The 16,437-nt window shown below is 39.9% G+C and overlaps 1 long non-coding RNA gene across 2 annotated transcripts in view; it reads right to left on the bottom strand.

The window, feature by feature from the left end:
• Positions 1–752: 752 nt before the first annotated feature.
• LOC131410194 (uncharacterized) overlaps positions 753–16,437 on the bottom strand; it is a 151,601-nt gene continuing 135,916 nt past the window's right edge. For both annotated transcript variants that reach the window (XR_009221190.1, XR_009221189.1), the window contains exon 3: positions 753–1,327. This is a non-coding gene — a long non-coding RNA (uncharacterized LOC131410194). The remainder of the gene's footprint in view (positions 1,328–16,437) is intronic.

The raw sequence follows: 16,437 nt of genomic DNA, 5'->3' as shown, positions 1-16,437 counted from the left end.
GTTGCTAATTACATTGACATAGACCTAGAGAAAATGTAGAGAAAATGTGTTAGAATGCAAACCAGAAGGCGGAAGATAAACCCTATGAAAATTCAGGAACCAATCACCTCAGTAAAGTTTCTAGATTCCAATGATCTAGAGTATGCTGAGATAGCCCTTCCTGCTGAGGAGAAAAACAAGTTGCCGAGTGTCTCACCACCTACCGCTAAAAAAGTGGCATGAGCCTTGGTGGGCTTTTTTTTTTGGATTTTGGAGACAATTTATATCACTTTTGAGTGTGCTGCTTCAATTCACTTCCAAAATACATGTAAGACTGTCAGTTTTGAGTGCAGACCCTGGCAAGAGAAGCTCTAAGTCAAGTCCAGGCTGATGTGGAAGCTGCTCTTCCAGTGGGGCGCTACGATCCAGCATATGCAATAGCCATCAACTACACAGACAAGAGAAATACAAGAAAATGAATTACAGGCCAATTTTATCCAAGAGCATAGATATAGAAAGTATTTTTAAAAATTAGCAAACTCAATCCAGCTGTGTGTAAAATACTAGTATGTAAGCTCCACAAAGGCAGTAATTTCTGGTTATTTTTTTTGCCATTGCTATATCCCAACACTTTGAAGACCATCTGGAACATAAATGGAAATAAATATTATTTTTTGAATGAATGAATGACCAAAGTAGGTGTATCCCAGGAACAGGAGGGTTATTTAACAATGGTGAATCTATAAATGTATTTCACCACATTAATGGACTAAAGAAGAGCACATATGTGATCATTTTAACAGATTCAGTAAAGGCATTTGATAAAATCCATGACCCATTCATTAAAAAAAATTCCTAGCAAACTAGAAAACATAATTTAAAAATAGAGACAAGCTACAATACCAAAGAAAAAGAAACTTAGGAATAAATCTAAGAACTTTACAAATCTGTAAGAACTTAATGGAGAAATTTTTAACGTGTTATTGAAGCTGCTAAAAGAAAACATCCAAGTAAAGGAAGAAGTAGTTCCCCAAGCACGATTTTAAGACTACCTATGTTGAGGTATTTTGTTTTGTTTTGTTTTCTGCACATCTTCACCCTGGAGGACAGTTGGGATTCCCATGAACTTGAAGAGACATAAAAACCCAGTTTGATAAAAATGCATTAGGTGGGGCTGGCCCAGTGGCGTAGTGGTTAAGTTTGTGCACTCCGTTTTGGCAGCCCAGGGTTCACAGGTTCGGATGCCAGGCGTGGGCATACACACCGCTCATCAGGCCATGCTGTGGCAGTGTCCCACATACAAAATAGAGGAAGATTGGCACAGATGTTAGCTCAGGGACAATATTCCCTACAAAAAAAAAAAAAAAAAGTCCATTAGAGTTTGCAAACAATGTTTACATGTCTACTGCTCTAACCAGGTCTTCCGCAGCCCCTTGAGGAATGTATACTATGCTCTTGTCATATAGACAGAGGTTCTGGAGTCCATATGGTTTCTGCGACCAGCAATATTCAGAGGAGCAATTCATCTGCATGATATCCCTTCTGTGTCTCTCTTCTTCCCCTTTGAAAAGTAAAAAGATCTCCCAAACGAAAAAAGCAGGGGAGGTAATTATGCAAGTAATCACAATATCAACAAACTAGAAATTCAAACTGAACTGTAAGTACCTTAATAATAATTGCTAATACTTATTGAGCTCTTACTCTGTGCCAGATTTTGTGCTACATACTTTACAGGTACATATTATCTCATTGAATCTTTGCAATAACTCTATAAGTAGGGAATATTATTCTCTTCATTTTACAGAGGCAGAAACTAAGATATAGAGGGTTAGTTAACCCAAGGTCATGCAGCTAGTGTATTAGTTTTCTAGGGCTGTCATAACAAATTATCACAAACTTGGTGGCTTAACACAACACAAATTTTGGGGCTCGCCTGTTGGTGTAGTGGTTAAGTTCGCACACTCCACTTTGGCAGACCGGGGTTCGCAGGTTCGGATCCTGGGCGCGGACCTACACACTGCTCATTAAGCCATGCTGAAATGGTGTCCCACATACGAAATAGAGGAAGATGGGCACAGATGTTCGCTCAGGGACAATCTTCCTGAAGCAAAAAGAGGAAGATTGGCAGCAGGTGTTAGTTCAGGGCCACTCTTCCTCACCAAAAAAAAAAAAAAAAACCCACAAATTTTTTCTTTTACAGTTCTGGAGGCTAGAAGTTCAAAAATCAAGATGTTAGCAGAGTTGATTCCCTCTGGAGGCTCTGACGGAGAACCCATTTCATGCCTCTCTCCCAGCGTCTTGCAACTGCCTGCAACCCTTGACGTCCTTTGGGGTGGGGCTGCATGACTTCAGTCTCTGCCTCCGTCTTCACGTGGGCTTCTTGTATATCTCTGTATCTCCTTTTCTGTCTCTTATAAGGACACTCACCGTTAGATTTAGGGCTCACCTTAATCCAAGATGATCTCATCTCAAGAGCCTTACCTTAATTACACTTGCAAAGATTTATTCCAAATAAGGCCACACTCTGATGTTGCCGGTGGACACATCTTCTGGGAGCCAGAATTCAATCCACTACAGTTAGTAAATGGTAGAACCAGGGATTCAAACATAGTTCTATTTGACTTTAAAAATCTCAATTTCTGATCCATTCTTCTATACTTCTCTTCTTACCAAGTCTTACATATAGTAGATACTCAATAAAAGGTTAATGGCTGAACAAGAATTAAAGAATAATTGAGATACTAGAACAGTCCTGGAGTTTGTTGTACCGGAATTTATTCTATAGTCACTTGTCAGAAGACTACTTCTGAGTAATCACACTGCGTATAGTTACTATTCTTTCTACAAAGATGTCACTAACTTGCCACTTCCTCCTGTCATTATCCAGTTCCTCTTTGATCCTTCACAATGGTTGTTTTAAAAGCAGAAACCAAAGGCAAATTACAAATTCACTCAGGAAAGAATTAAAGACAGAGGTGTGGTCAGAGAGCCCCACTAATGAGGTGAAATCGTCAGTACCAGGCTTTACTCCCGCTGATCAAAAGGCAAAATGAGCAGTCACAGGCCTCTCTCAGTGTCTCTGTTTTCAACTCTCCAGTAAACCTGGGACTGTAACGCTAATCCACTTCTCATGTTTTCCAAGAACTTTCTAGCAGAATTCCTAGAACAAAAAGGTAGCAGGGTCATGGGGTTTTCTTGGTCATTTGCTGTGCGTTGAGCCCCAGAATGTTTCCGAGGTGGTTAATCTTTCAAGTCTATGTCACAGAGGTAAAAGGGTATGGAAAAGACAAGAAGGAGGAAAAAGAAGACTTCCATCCTAAGTACTTTTATAATTGAAAAATGTGCTCATATGAATGATAAAATATATGAGATAAGATTTCCAGTGAATGCTATCAGCTCTTTATTTTAAAAATTATTTCTAAAATCTATGTGAAGAAAGATTTGTATTCAAAACCATTAATCCTGTAAGATTACTTCAGTATACATTGAGGATGAATGGTGTATTTCCATAGTCAAAAAAGTAAATACATTTAAAAGTCAATTCAGTGACTATATGTTATTGTAATCTCTCTCTCTAATTATAATATGCCAAGTACAATCATGTTCTTAGATGATGACAACAGAAAAGGATTTTTTAAATATGTTGCACGGAATTAAATTCTCAAATTGTCTGATTGTCCTCCTCAACTCTGCAAAAGCAGAGCTGGGGAAGGAATTGAGGGGCACAGTTAGGGGTGGGTTGGTTGGTTGGTTGGTTGGTTGGTCTGTTTTAGGTTTTATCCATGACGTCAAGCTCTCCAAAAACTTTCCGTTTTCAGTTTCCCCACCAGAAAGTAGACAGCAATATCTTACTGAGAAGTCAATGTCCATATGTTTTTCAGGACACGTATCCACATTTTTGGATTAGAAAGTAACGCTATATATTTCACAATCCCACCACTCTAGAACACAGAAAATTTGCTAACCAGAAGTAATATATTGTGCAAGCCCTGGGTCTTAGATTCCCTGAGAAGTTCACTTCTTTCTCCTTCTACCCTGAATCTTCATTGAATGGCCTGGGCCCCAGGATTGAACTTCAGCCTATGTTGCCCTAGTTCCAGTTTTCTCTCCACCTTTATCACAAAGCACCGTCGTCTCAGAATGGCTTCTGCCCAAGCTCACCCAGATTTCAACACATCCTACTTCATCTCTCTGCAGCATTTTATAATGATGGAGATATACTACTTTGACTTGTAGGACACAGCTGTATCCTAATTTTCTCCCTACCGCTCTGACTACTTTTCCTCATTCTCCTTCACAGAATTCTTTTCCAAAGTTAACTACTTCAACACTGATGTTCCTCTGGATTCTTTCCAGAGCCTCCTGGCCTTCTCAGCCTACTGTGATAGGCAATCTCATCCAACGCTATGGTTTAAATAAGGCGTCAGCAAACTATAGCTCACAGGCCAAATCTGACCCACTGTCTGTTTTTATAAAGGTTTATTGAAACACAGCCTCACTCACTTATTAACATACTCTCTATGGCTCTTTTTGTGCTACAACAGCAGAGTTGAGTAGTTAGACAAACCATATGGTCTGTAACACCTATCTGGCGGCCCCTTATAGAAAAAATTTGTTGACCCCTGGTTCAAACAATCACTTCTATGTTGAAAATTCCAATTCCAGTTATTGTATCTCATTTAGTGGGAGACTGGGAAGAAGCAAAAACCAAAGCCTGTGGACATGCAGGATCAAGGTCAAAAATCAATGAGCAGGCAATAGGTTTAGTCCACGACTAAAAAGCAAGGGTGAGGTTAAGCCACCAATGTCTATGCCAGGATGCCACTTAGACTCACTCAGAAGACTCTCAGGTTTCTTTTTGGCCCTGAGTGATTGATAATCATTGCTTGAGGAAGAGAATATAGTTGGAGGAACAATTTTATCAGGAATAAAAAGTGGCAAGAGAACGTGTTTGACTTTGGGATGTTTTCACTTGTGTACCAATAGGAAAGCCAGTTTACGTCCAGAAAAGAGTCAGATATACAAGACTGAAACTCAAGACAGAAGTGTGAGGATACTTATTTGGGAGTCATCACTGTTTACATGAGAGCTGAGTCCTGAACTAGGAATGAGATCAACCAGCCAGCATGTGTAAAGTGTATTTTTGCAACTCCAAGTAAAGAAGGCCAAAGTAAATTAATATCTTCTTGGGTGTAACACTAATTCACTAATTTGGTAAATGCTGATAACTGCTTAAGAAAAGAGAGAAGTTAATCTACAGAAGAAAACAACAGAACCATGTCCTAACTGCTAAGTGCTGGGGATCAAATGCTAAAAATCATTGTTGCTGCAGTAGCTGCTGTTGCTTTAGCCTACCAACCTTGCAACTTGAGATAGTTTGGTAGAACGATAAGCAATTCCCTGGTAAATTTAATCCATGTAAACCACTAGTTTAGATAAATCTCAACATTTGTTCTCAGTATCAAATTCTTTTATCTGAATTTCCTGGATAACCATTCCTGTACCCACTAAATTTTGTTCTTAAATAATTTTTTTGTTTTGGCAAATGTATTCATAATTCAATTAAAATGTATTATATATTTACGTTTACGTGTCATGAATTTATCTTTTAAGTAAACTTTTTATTTTGGAATGATTTTACATTAACAGAAATGTTACCAAGACAGTACAGAGTTTGCGTTACTCAGTTTGCCCTACTCAGTTTGCCCTAATGTTAACATTTTATATTACAGCAGGACTTTTCTCAAAACTAAGAAATCAACATTGGTACGTTACTATTAACTATGCTCCAGACTTTATTTGGATTTCACCAGTTTTCTCACTAATGTCCTTTTTCTGTTTCAAAATCCCAAGCAGGGTACCAGATTGCATTCAGTTGCCATGTCTCCTTAGTCTCCTCTGCTCTGTGACAGTTTCTCAGTCTTTCCTTATCTTTCATAACCTTGAGAGTTTTGAAGGGTATTGATCAGGTATTTTGTAGAGTGTCCCTCAATTTGCATTTATATGATTTTTTTTGTGATTAAATTACTGTTACGGATCTTGCGGAGGAATATCTCATAAGTGAAGTGCCCTTCTCATCACATCATATCACCAGGCACACGACCTCAACATGATGTTGACCTGGATCATTTGGTTAAGGTAGTGTTGTCAAGTTTCTCTATAAAGTTACTATTTTTCTTCTTTCTGTACTCTATTCTTTGGCAGCGAGTCACTAAGTCCAATCCACACTTAAGGAAATTAAGCTCCACCTCCTGGAGGGGGAATATCTACTTATATTATTTGGAATTCTTCTTTAAGGAAGATTTGCCTCTTCTCCCCAATTTGTTTATTCAATCATTTATTTATATCAGTGTGGACTAATATATATTTATTTTATGTTTGGGTTGTAATCCAATACTATGCCATTTCCTTTGTTGTTCAATTGTTCTGGGTTTGGTCCTTGGTAATTCTTTTAGGTTGGTTCCTGTGTCCATTTGATATGCCCCTGTATTTTATATTTTTAGCACTTTCTTGCACTACAGATGCCCCGAGCTCATCTTGTATTTTCTCTGCTAGAATCATCCACTTTTTAACTATTTAGAATAAAGAAAATAGTTTGGCAGTTGCTTAAAGTGTTAAACATATAGTTATCATATGACCCAGCAATTCCCTTCCTAAGAGAATCAAAAACATATGTCTGCACAAAAGCTTATACACAAATATCAATAGCAGCATTATTCACAACAGAAAAATGTGGAACAATCCAAATGTCCATCAACTGACGAATGGATAAACCTAATGTGGTATACCTTTATCCAATGGAATATTATTCAGTCATAAAAAGGAATGAAATGGAGTCAAGATGGCGGCGTAGGCAGACTCTGAACTCACCTCCTCCCGTGGACACAGCCAATTTACAACTACTCGTGGAAAAATTACCCCTGAGACAGAACTGAAAACTGGATAAGAGGAACTCCTGCAACAACGGACAATCCTAAGTGGGGTAGAAGAGGCAGAGACTCCCTTCCGGAGAGGAAAAACGCCACCTTCACAAGCCGCCAGCTTCACGGCCTCCGGGAGCAGCTCACAGGTACGCACCCTCCCTGGAGGCGCGGAGCCCTGAGCCAGGAGCGCCCCCGCTGTAGGCATTTTGTGGACCCAGCACAATCGACACTAGCGGCATAATATCTGACTTTGCCTGCTACTAAAACATTGGGGAGCACCCCCAGAAAACCCGGTTCACAAAGAAACTAAAACTGGCTCTTAAAGGGCCCGCGCACAAACTCACCCATTCCAGAAAGCATCCTAAAATCACCAGAAAGAAAGGTGCACAGTGCTTTGGTGAAAAGAGACTCACCTAATAGGCCCTGAGTGCATCTCGGTGAGGGGTGAGACCTCTCCAGGGACTGAGACATTGGCGGCGGCCACTGTTGTGGCCCGGCGTGGGCGTGCTGACACAGACGCCATTGGAGTTCTTCCTGAGGCCTGCTAGCCCAGGGTCTGCTCCACCCGCTAGAGCACCGATTTAATCCAGCTCAGCCAGGGCAGGCAGCCCACCTTAGAGACTGGCCCCACCCAACAACAAGCCCTCAGGCAACGTGTGGGCCTGCATAGATTGATGACTGGATTCTCTGCAGCTTGGCAACTGAGCTGACTTGAGCGGGGCAGGGTGTGCACAAGGAGTGGGTGGAGAGTGTGGGGCGGTGGTGGAGTGTGTGGGGCTCCCGCCGTGGAGAGACTGGGTCCGCTTGGGGAGGTCGGGGCGCTCACACGGGGCAGGACTGTGTTGACTGTGTGTGTGGACCTGTGGGCAACAGGGCTTGTCAGCTGCAGAAGACTTGTGCTTCTCAAAGACCCACATAGGAGGTTTGCCCCACCTTCCAAAGCCTGAAACAATTGGGTGCTCCTGTGCCTGAGGCCAGCCCCACCCAGCTGCAATCCTCAGAGAGCTGACAAGAGACATAATAGGCTAGAGGCTTGCAGCAATTGTAAGGCCCTGAGCCTAACAACCTGCCACGCTGGGGGCCTACTCAGTTAAAAGAAATACTGCAACATAAATGTGGTATTAGAGCTTACAGCCAACTGTGCAGGGGCTCCCCACACCTGATAAAGAGACTGAAGGGCCCACAACAACTACAAGCAGCTGAGCATTACAACAGCTGGCCAGGAGCATAACTCAGCCTCCCTGGGCGCCTATAGGGAGAGCTAACAGGCCACAATAGACGGACACACGTAGCCGACATAGGGGTCACCCCTGGAACATTGAGAACTGAGGGAAGCACACTGGCAGCCTCCTAAGGCATCACTTACATAAGGTCACCTATCCAAGAGCAAGAGACGTAGCTGACCTACCTAATACGTAGACACAAGCACAGGGAAAGAGGCAAAATGGGGAGGCAAAAGAATACATTCCAAGTAAGGAAACAGGACAAAACTCCAGAAAAGGAACTAAGTGAAACAGAAATGAGCAACCCACCTGACAGAGAGTTCAAACTAAGAGTGTTAAGGATGCTCACTGATCTGGGGAGAAGAATAGATGAACTCAGTGAGAATGTCAACAAAGAAATGGAAGACATAAAAAAGAACCAATCAGAGGGGGGCCGGCCCGGTGGCGCAAGCGGTTAAGTGGGTGCGATCCGCTGTGGCGGCCCGGGGTTCGCTGGTTCGGATCCCGGGCGCGCACCGACGCACTGCTTGGTAAGCCATGCTGTGGCGGCGTCCCATATAAAGTGGAGGAAGATAGGCACCGATGTTAGCCCAGGGCCGTCTTCCTCAGCAAAAAAAGAGGAGGATTGGCGGATGTTAGCTCAGGGCTGATCTCCTCACAAAAAAAAAAAAAAAAAAAAGAACCAATCAGAAATGAAGAATACAATACTGGAAATGAAAAATTCATTAGAGGGTCTCAAAAGCAGAGTAGAGGATACAGAAGAACGGATCTGTGAGCTGGAAGAAAGAATAGAAGAAATTACCCAAGGTGAACAGGTAAAAGAGAAAAGAATTAAAAAGAGTGAGGACAGTCTAAGGGACCTCTAGGACAACATCAAGCGCACTAACATCCGTGTTATAGGTGTCCCGGAAGGAGAAGAGCGAGACAAGGGGGCAGAGAATCTATTTCAAGAAATAATAGATGAAAACTTCCCTAACCTAAGGAAGGAAACAGACATCCAGGTACAGGAAGCACAGAGAGCCCCAAACAAGATAAACCCAAAGAGGCCCACACCAAGACACATCATAATCAAAATGTCCAGAATTAATGATAAAGAGAGAATCCTAAAAGCCGCAAGAGAATGCCAAGTTACATACAAAGGAAACCCCATAAGGCTATCAGCTGACTTCTCAGCAGAAACCTTACAGGCTAGAAGAGAATGGCATGATATATTTAAAGTGCTAAAAGGAAAAAACTTACAGCCAAGAATACTCTACCCAGCAAGGTTATCATTCAAAATGGAAGGAGAGATCAAAATTTTCCCAGATAAGCAAAAATTAAAGGAGTTTGTCACCAAGAAACCAGTGCTACAAGAAATGTTGAAGGGACTGATTTAAGGGGAAAAGAGAAGACCACAAATAGGAAAAATTATCTATTTCCATGATTATAACGTAATGGATACAAATGCACAAAAAAGAGGTTAGATATGATATTAAAAACATAAAAGGAGGGAGGAGGGGAGTTAAAGAGTACAGCTTTCAGACAGAGGTCAAACTAAAGTGACCATCAATTCTGTATAGAAGAAGTAAGGAACAGAGAAGGACTACTAAAACACTGAGAAAAAAAAAAAAAGTTAAAAAATGGCAGTAAGTACATACTTATCAAGAGCTACTTTAAACGTCAATGGACTAAATGCTCCAATTAAAAGGCATAGGGTGGCTGACTGGATAAAAAAAAAGCAAGACCCATATATATGCGGCATACAAGAGACACACTTCAGACCTAAAGACACTCACAAACTGAAAGTGAAGGGATGGGAAAAGATACTCCACGCAAATGGCAAGGAAAAGAAAGCTGGGGTAGCAGTACTCATATCAGACAAAATAGACTTTAAAACAAAAACTGTAAAAAGAGACAAAGAAGGGCATTACATAATGATCAAGGGAACAATCCAACAAGAGGATGTAACACTTGTAAATATCTACGCACCCAATGTAGGTGCACCTAAATATATAAAGCAATTATTAACAGACATAAAAACAAAAATAGACAGTAACACAATAATAGTAGGGGACTTTAACACTCCACTTACACCAACAGATAGATCATCCAAACAGAAGATCAATAAGGAAACATTGGCCTTAAACGACACACTAGAACAGATGGACCTAGTAGATATATACAGAGCATTCCATTCAAAAACCGAAGAATACATGTTCTTTTCAAATGCACATGGAACATTCTCCAGGATTGATCACATATTAGGCCACAAAACAAGTCTCCATAAATTTAAGAAGATTGAAATAATACCAAGCATCTTTTCTGACCACAACGGTATGAAACTAGAAATCAACTATAGGAAGAAAATCAGAAAAGCCACAAATACATGGAGATTAAACAAAATGCTACTGAGCAACGACTGGGTTAACGAAGAAATCAAAGAAGAAATCAAAAAATACCTGGAGACAAATGAAAATGAAAATATGACATGCCAGAATTTATGGGATACAGCAAAAGCGGTTCTAAGAGGGAAGTTTATAGCGATACAGGCCTATCTCAACAAACAAGAAAAATCTCAAATAAACTATCTAACAATGCACCTAAAGGAACTGGAAAAAGAAGAACAAACAAAGCCCAAAATCAGCAGAAGAAGGGAAATAATAAAAATCAGAGCAGAAATAAATGAAATAGAGACCAAAAAAAACAATAGAAAAAATTAATAAAACCAAGAGCTGGTTCTTTGAAAAGATCAACAAAATTGACAAACCTTTAACTAGACTCACCAAGAAAAAAAGAGAGAAGGCACAAATAAGTAAAATCAGAAATGAAAGAGGAGGGGCCGGCCTGGTGGCGCAAGCGGTTAAGTGCGCGCGCTCCGCTGCGGCGGCCCGGGGTTCGCTGGTTCGGATCCCGGGCATGCACCGACGCACTGCTTGGCAAGCCATGCTGTGGCGGCGTCCATGCTGTGGCGGCGTCCCATATAAAGTGGAGGAAGATGGGCACAGATGTTAGCCCAGGGCCGTCTTCCTCAGCAAAAAAAGAGGAGGATTGGCGGATATTAGCACAGGGCTGATCTCCTCACACACAAAAAAAAAAAAAAAAAAAAAAAAGAAATGAAAGAGGAGAGGTTACAACAGACACCTCAGAAATACAAAAGATTATAAGAGAATACTATGAAAAGCTATATGCCAACCAATTCGACAATCTGGAAGAAATGGATAAATTCTTAGAATCATACAACCTTCCAAAATTAGATCAAGAAGAAGTAGAGAATTTGAATAGATCAATCACCAGTAAGGAGATCGAAACAGTAATCACAAACCTCCCCAAAAATAAAACTCCAGGACCAGATGGCTTCCCTGGTGAATTCTACCAAACATTCAAAGAAGACTTAATACCTATCCTTCTCAAACTCTTCCAAAAAATTGAGGAGGGGGGGAAGCTCCCTAACTCATTCTACGAAGCTGACATTACCCTGATAACAAAACCAGACAAGGACAACACAAAAAAAGAAAATTACAGGCCAATATCACTGATGAACATCGATGCGAAAATCCTCAACAAAATACTAGCAAATCGCATACAACAATACGTTAAAATGATTATACACCATGATCAAGTGGGATTTATTCCAGGTATGCAGGGATGGTTTAACATTCGCAAATCAATCAACGTAATACACCACATTAATAAAATGAAGAACAAAAATCACATGATCATCTCAATAGATGCAGAGAAAGCATTTGACAAGATACAGCATCCATTTATGATAAAAACTCTGAATAAAATGGGTATAGAAGGAAAGTACCTCAACATAATAAAGACCATATATGAGAAACCCACAGCTAATATCATCCTCAATGGTGAAAAACTGAAAGCTATCCCTCTAAGAACAGGAACCAGACAAGGATGCCCACTGTCACCACTCCTATTTAACATAGTATTGGAAGTCCTAGCCAGAGCAATCAGGCAAGAGAAAGAAATAAAAGGGATCCAAATTGGAAAGGAAGAAGTGAAACTGTCACTATTTTCAGATGACATGATTTTATATATAGAAAACCCTAAAGAATACACCAGAAAACTTTTAGAAGTAATAAACGAATATGGTAAAGTTGCAGGATACAAAATCAACATACAAAAATCAGTTGCATTTCTGTACACTAACAATGAAGTAGCAGAAAGAGAAATTAAGAATAGCATCCCATTTACAATTGCAACAAAAAGAATAAAATACCTAGGAATAAACTTAACCAAAGAGGTGAAAGATCTGTACACCGAAAACTATAAAACATTGCTGAAAGAAATTGAAGAAGACACAAAGAAATGGAAAGAGGGGCCGGCCCGGTGGCGCAAGCGGTTAAGTGCGCGCGCTCCGCTGCGGCGGCCCGGGGTTCGCTGGTTCGGATCCCGGGCGCGCACCGAAGTACTGCTTGGTAAGCCATGCTGTGGCGGCGTCCCATATAAAGTGGAGGAAGATGGGCACCGATGTTAGCCCAGGGCCGTCTTCCTCAGCAAAAAAAGAGGAGGATTGGCGGATGTTAGCTCAGGGCTGATCTCCTCACAAAAAAAAAAAAAAAAAAAAAAAAAGAAATGGAAAGATATTCCGTGCTCTTGGATTGGAAGAATTAACATAGTTAAGATGTCCATACTTCCTAAAGCCATCTATAGATTCAATGCAATCCCTATCAAAGTTCCAACAACATTTTTCACAGAAATAGAACAAAGAATCCTAAAATTTATATGGAACAACAAAAGACCCCGAATAGCTAAAGGAATCCTGAGAAAAAAGAACAAAGCTGGAGGTATCACACTCCCGGATTTCAAAATATACTACAAAGCTATAGTAACCAAAACAGCATGGTACTGGCACAAAAACAGACACACAGATCAATGGAATAGAATCGAAAGCCCAGAAATAAACCCACACGTCTATGGAGAGCTAATCTTTGACAAAAGAGCCAAGAATATACAATGGGGAAAAAAAGTCTCTTCAACAAATGGTGTTGGGAAAACTGGATAGCCATATGCAAAAAAATGAAAGTAGACCACCAACAGACACATGAAAAGATGTTCAAAATCACTAACTATCAGGGAAATGCAAATCAAAACTACAATGAGATATCACCTCACGCCCGTCAGAATGGCTATAATTAACAAGACAGGAAACAACATGTGTTGGAGAGGATGTGGAGAGAAGGGAACTCTCATACACTGCTGGTGGGAGTGCAAACTGGTCCAGCCACTATGGAAAACAGTATGGAGATTCCTCAAAAAATCAAGGTTAGAACTACCATATGATCCAGCTATTCCACTGTTGGGTATTTATCCAAAGAACTTGAAAACACCAATTTGCAAAGTTACATGCACCCCTGTGTTCATTGCAGCGTTATTCACAATAGCCAAGACTTGGAAGCAACCTAAGTGCCCGTCAAGGGACGAATGGATAAAGAAGTTGTGGTATATATACACAATGGAATACTACTCAGCCATAAGAAACGATGAAATCCAGCCATTTGTGACAACATGGATGGACATTGAGGGTATAATGCAAAGTGAAATAAGTCAGAGGGAGAAGGTCAAATACCGTATGATTTCCTTCATTAAGTAGTAGATAATAACAACAATAAACAAACACATAGGGACAGAGATTGGATTGGTGGTTACCAGAGGGGAAGGGGGGAGGGAGGAGGGTGAAAGGGATAATTCGGTACATGTGTGTGGTTATGGGTTGTAATTAGTATTTTGGTGGCGAACATGATGTAATCTATGCAGAAATAGAAGTACAATGATGTACACCTGAAATTTTTACAATGTTATAAACCAATGTTACTGCAATAAACAAAAAATTAAAAAAAAAAAAAGGAAAAAAAAAAGGAATGAAATACTGATACATGCTATAACATATATAAACCTTGAAAACATTATGCTAAGTAAAAAAAAATCAGTCACAAAAGGCCACATTTTGTCTGATTCCATATATACGAAATGTCCAGAACAGGCAAAGCCACAGACACAGAAAGTAGATAAGGAGTTACCAGGGGTGGGGGGAGTTGGGTACAGAGAGTGACTGCTAGTAGGTATGAGGTTTCTTTTGGGGTAATGAAAATTTCTAAAATTAGATAGTGGTGATAGTAGCATAATTCCGTGAATATGCTAAGAACCACTGAATACTACTGAATAAGTGAACTATTGTACACTTTAAAAGGATCAATTTTATGAAATGTGAATTACATCTCAATAAACCTGTTGTTAAAAAAAGAAAAGAATAAAGCACTTTATATGATTGTGCTTTGGACACCTAAAGGCCTTCATCAATATATAAATGTTCTAATATTTTCAAGTAAATAAATCTTTAAAATACTGAATGAACATGGCAATAATAATGGCTACTCTTACTTAAGTACCCAGTATATACTAAGATGTACTATATGAAATTGCCAACATTTGACTGTCTTTGAGGTATAAAGTGGAAATTTCATATGGTTCAAGCTAACTCAAGACTAGGCCCTCGTATATCATTTTCAATACCAGAAATGGTCCCACCAGCTAGAAAACAGACCCAGTGAGATTCACAGAGTTGCCTAAGGTCAATGAGTACCTGATAAAGCCAGATTCGAATCCAAACCTGCCTATTGCAAATGCTGGGCTCATTCTGTTAGTCCACACAGGCTCCCAAAGTAAATGGGGCTCTTGAATTTTACACATAATGATTCTAACCATTATTTTCATGCAAACTAGCTATATACAAGTATTGTTGTTTTTAAAGGGGGCAGGGAGAATTGGACCACTCATTTTCAACTTGGAGTAGACTCTTGGTAGAGCTCAAATCTGAGTTTAGTACCTTCTGGTTTAGACTATTCAATTAAGGTGTTTCTGTATCTCTTACATCACTGATAGGCCTAACATCTCTAGGTAGGCAGGACTTTCCATTTTTAAATCTTTGACTATTTTCCAGGAAACGGGAGTGAAAGAGAGAACCCAGGAACTTTATGTAAAACAGAAACAAGCAATCAATGATACACAGGTTGGCTAACGTTGTTAACTCTAAAATAACGAACTGCTTTTAGTCTTTCTTGATTTGTTTCTAATTTTATCTCAGGATTTCTTTACCTTAATTTGGTCTTGCCAAAAATTCTGAGTTTGATATATGAGTGCAAACTTTTAATGACTACAATTTTTTTCTCCTCTGTCTCTTGCCGGTTTCCTCTGTTATTTGACGCTTTTTTATCTTTCTATGTCTATTTCCTCCAATTTTCTCCATTCAAGAGTTAGCATCAAGCCTCTTGTTAGTGTCAGTTGCATTAAATGCCATACAAATGCTATGAAAAAATAAAGTTCAGACCATATCATTAAATGTATAGTTATGGGGGCTTTTGGGGGGGCGGGGGAAGAAGTTGGCATTTTTCAGGGGGGAGAATACATAGTCTTACAGAGTACAGAATAAGAATATGTGTGTAGTTGGAAGAGGATAGAAAGGAAACAATAGCTCCCCCACCCAACCCCACATTTCCAACCCTTAACCTGTTTTATTTGACTCCTTAGAACTTAATACTGTTGGACATAATATTTGTTTATTTTCTCTCTCCCCATGTTCAGATGAAAATCCCCTGAGGGCAAGCTTGTTTGTTCCTTCCTATATCCCTAGTGTCCAGAATAGAGCTTGGGCTAGCGGAGCTTCTCAGTAAATATTTGTCAGATAAACAAATGAATTTAACAACATAATTAAAGTAAACACAGAAGAAACAATTATGTTAGGGAGAATTATGGGCCTTTTTTCTCTAAAATATTTTTAATTTATTATAAAGTTATACTATTACTATTAAAGTTATTATAATAAAATACTAAGTTCAAATGCTGACAACCTTTGTGAGACTAGCTGACAGTCTGAAACATGAGAGGAGGATGGAGATTAGGTGATTTATCTCAAGGAGAGGAGCCAGCATGGGGGCCCCTGGGCAGGATGACCGGTGAAGGAGCTGCAGAGAAAAGAGAAGCAGCTCATCTGACAAGAGCATGGAATAAATTTTTCCTTCCTTTTCTTCCTCCTCCCTCTCTTTCTTTGAAGCATAGCTGATTTCTTTGTCTTAAAATTAATTGCAATAGTTAGAAAAGACACTAAATAGGAACAAATTCTGTTTTAAGCAGTGTGAGTAGATTACAATCCTATTTGAAGGAACCTGTGGCCTTTGGCTGGGGGAAGAAGGGATTCTGAATGGCTGAAGAAGTCAGGCCACATGCTCGGAGCCAATTAGATTCACCGAATGTCCAAAGTTTAGCAATCTCTAGTTAAATAATGAGCTTTTTTCACTAAACAGCCTTCCTGCCATTTAAAC

The sequence above is a fragment of the Diceros bicornis genome, chromosome 9, assembly GCF_020826845.1.
Source record: "Diceros bicornis minor isolate mBicDic1 chromosome 9, mDicBic1.mat.cur, whole genome shotgun sequence".
Lineage (NCBI taxonomy): Eukaryota > Metazoa > Chordata > Mammalia > Perissodactyla > Rhinocerotidae > Diceros > Diceros bicornis.
Note: the sequence above shows the minus strand (reverse complement) of the source record. Positions and strands in the feature narration are given on the sequence as shown.